Source organism: Aphanomyces astaci (assembly GCF_000520075.1).
Source record: "Aphanomyces astaci strain APO3 unplaced genomic scaffold supercont1.5, whole genome shotgun sequence".
In the NCBI taxonomy this organism is placed as follows: domain Eukaryota; phylum Oomycota; class Saprolegniomycetes; order Saprolegniales; family Verrucalvaceae; genus Aphanomyces; species Aphanomyces astaci.
The window spans coordinates 1900509-1903895 of NW_009798268.1; the positions used below are offsets into that span (position 1 = coordinate 1900509).

Below are 3387 nucleotides of genomic sequence, written 5' to 3' on the forward strand. Positions count from 1 at the left end.
TTGCCGTTGGATATTTCTTTTGTTCGAGAATCCGAATCCACCAATCACACGCCACTTTGACAGTGTGAACAACAATACCATAGTACAGTACAGTGTACAGTGTACAGTATACTGTATTAATAGTAAGCGTACGGGACAGCATTGAATATTAATACCAACCTTGGATACTATGGTTAATATAATATAATTGTTGAATTAAAACATGTGGATGAAATTTGGATGACATTGGATGAAATTGGATGAAGTTGTGGGATGAAACCTAAAGTAGTGACCAAGCCTTACGTTGGCCCCGAGCGCCCGGGAGGCCGTCTGCGCAAGCGCGGCCGTACGAGAGCGCGGATCTAAGCTTCTCACTTCACCGAATGATCTATCTTTTCTTCTTGTCGGACAGCGGCAGGTAGGCCGTAGGCCGTGCCGCTCCCTGACGAGGCCTGTATACAATGACCTAGCATTATCCTAATTTACTCTCATCTATACTAATTACGATATGACCTAATATTAATGGTGGATGATATCACGGATATTTGAAATCCATATAAATAATTCGAAGTACTACTGTACTAGGTATGTACTGATAGTATTTCCGGTAGTATGCGCCAGGTTAATGAAGTCCCACCAACGACAACGTTCCTATGAAATTGGCGTACCATACAGTATCCTACTTACAGTTTAAATGGGGACGAACCCAAGCTTTACACTCGGGGAAGTGAGCCCCGCCTTGCCTTGTGTACTCCAGAGTAATTCCCTGAGGTCAACTGTTTCCATCTTGCTTACGTAATCATCATTTCCCTTACAGTTAAAAGAAACCAGACTTCGGAACCCCCGGACCCCTTGTTTTGCTATTCCCGGGGTAAAGTTGCATTCCCAGTGGTTAAATATGATGCTAACCATTGATATACACTTAACAGTACCCCTTGCTGGAATGCTCAAGTGATATCATTACATGGAGTTCTGAAGCCTACACTACCGGTTCAGTACCACAGTGTAGGGGAAGGAAAATAGCTCAGGTGGTAGGGAATGGTACGCCTACCGAAGTTTTGATAACAGCTGCCCCCCTATTAGCCAATAGATACAGAGTACTCGAATTCGAGCAGATAATTGGACAATAATAATATTATCCCGCCGGCGCGAATTTTTCAGAAATGGGACATCCTGGCCTACGATGGTAATAAAAAGCGCAAGAAGATCGTCCCTGGTGGCCGTCCCGAAACCTTCCCCGACGCAGACGGACACGTTCTGTTCATGAACTAAATGCGTGAACAAGAACGAGCCCTGACGACAACACATATCGTCAACTGGATTAAGCGGCATCAAGCGGACTCGCTGTACTCCTACGTTGCGCGGAAGAATCCTAGCGCCGGATACCAAAGTCTGCTGAGCCTTCTTCAACGGTTCTGCCATCGACACGGCTTCTCACGTCATCGGCCTGGGAAGAACGAGTAAAGCCAAGCTGCCTTGGTCGAGGTGTGCGACAAGTTCGCAGAGGAGTTTCACCGCGAGTACCGAGGGTTTGGTCCTGAAGACATCTAAAATGTGTAACTATGACATGCCGCCGAAATACATTTGGTCTGCTCGAGGGGATGATGCCAAAATATCGACTAGTGAGAAGCATTCTCTTCGAATGACTGCTGTTTTCACCGTGCGTGCCAATGGCAACAAGCTGCCAATTCTCTTTGTCATCCGTGGAGCTCCAGGCGGCCGCATTGAAACGTCTGAACTGCCGCTGTTTCCACGTGGCCATGTCTACGCTGTGCAGCAGAAGGCGTTGATGGGCAACACCGTGTGGAACTATTACCTGCGGACGCTACTTGCAAACAACCTGTCTGACCACTCCGTTGTCCAACTCGATATCTGCGCGTCTCATGTCAACGATGACACCTACTGTATTGTCCACGACGAGTTGGGTAGCCAGCTTTGTCCCATTTCTCCCAACGCCAAGTCATTTTGTCAGCCACTTGATGTCGGGGTGATGGCGCCATTCAAGCGTTACTTGCGCGACGCTTGACTGACCGAAGAGATGATCGACGGCGAAGATGGAAATGACACCCCTACCGCTGGTCAAAAGAGATTAGCAATGGTGAAACGTGCCATGGGACCACGTGTCACTAGTAGATATTCGCAAGAGCTTTGAGAAAGCTCTCGCAGTCCCTACTAACACTGAGTAAATGGTGTGTTCATGCATCGCATTGATAGTCCTGCATGCCAAAGGTACTTTTCAGCGAATGATTTGTTGTGGATATAAATATGAAAAATTGAATAAGTTGCCTATGTCTAATTGTTTTGTTGTATGCAAATTATATTAATTTTGAAAAAAAGCTTGACACTACCCGGGTCCCTTTCTCTATCATCATGGATGCCGTCGTAGGGGGGGGGGAATAGCTCAGGTGGTAGAGCATCGGTTTCTTAACTCAAAGGTCGTGGATTCGATCCCCGGATTCCCTGGATTATTTCCGCAAGGATTTATCCGTCCCTCCCCTGGGGAATCCGGATAACAAGGGCCGCATACGAAGACGAGGACCGAACTTCGAAGAAGATCGGTCGAAGCACGAGGTATGAAGCGTTGCGCGAAGTAATACCCGAAGATTACACACCGCCCCTGGTCGAGCAGGCGCGTTACAATTGGCGAAGGGGTTCCATAACATGTGGTAGTAGTGTCGGCCCTCGCGGAGGAATGCCTTAAAAATGATAATCCAAACTCAATTAATCATGGATGCCGTCGCACTAACCGTTGCGCCACTGTGTCAAGTGCGATCTTCGTTTCGCGTTCGTAGTTTAAGTGAGTAATCAATTTGATTCTCTTGTAGTTAGTTCATCGTCACATCCGATACAGCGCTAGCACAAGCAATGCCATTTCCCAAGACAATCCAATTGCAAATTTTAATAACCTCCAACAAAAACTGCCCTGATTGGGTACAAAAACAATCGAACTTCGCAGTCCGCTAACCAATAAACAACCACGTTTCATATCAGGTCGAAGCACATGTTAGGCGTACCATTCCCTCTTTCTCTGTACTTCTTTTAGAATGTTTGTGGATTCACGTACATTGGAGTGTTGGTGTTTTGACTAACACCGTGCTTCTGGGAAATCACCAAAATACTACCTCCGGAGGGAAATAGAAGTGCCAAGTCTTTCAGCGCGTTCACCAACACATCACCATATGTAGGTGTGGCGACAGTTTCAGTGGACATGTTGGTTTCTTCTGTTAAGCAAGTCAATAAAGAGATACTGTGTACCGGTACTAGTCAACATGTCACATGTCATCCACCCTCAGATGGTTTTTGAAGTTCTACGTACTCCAGTACTAGTAGTATATAATACTAGTATGCTACAAGAGGTGGCCATTCGCTCTGAATATTCATATTTTGGATTCAGGTAATGTACGCTAT

General features: G+C 46.3%; 1 pseudogene across 1 annotated transcript; it reads left to right on the forward strand.

Annotated features, from left to right (window-relative positions):
* The first annotated feature begins 2369 nt into the window (after positions 1-2369).
* Positions 2370-2442, forward strand: H257_03321 (annotated as a pseudogene). Its single transcript has one exon. The product of its transcript is annotated as a tRNA-OTHER (tRNA).
* The last annotated feature ends 945 nt before the right edge of the window (positions 2443-3387 follow it).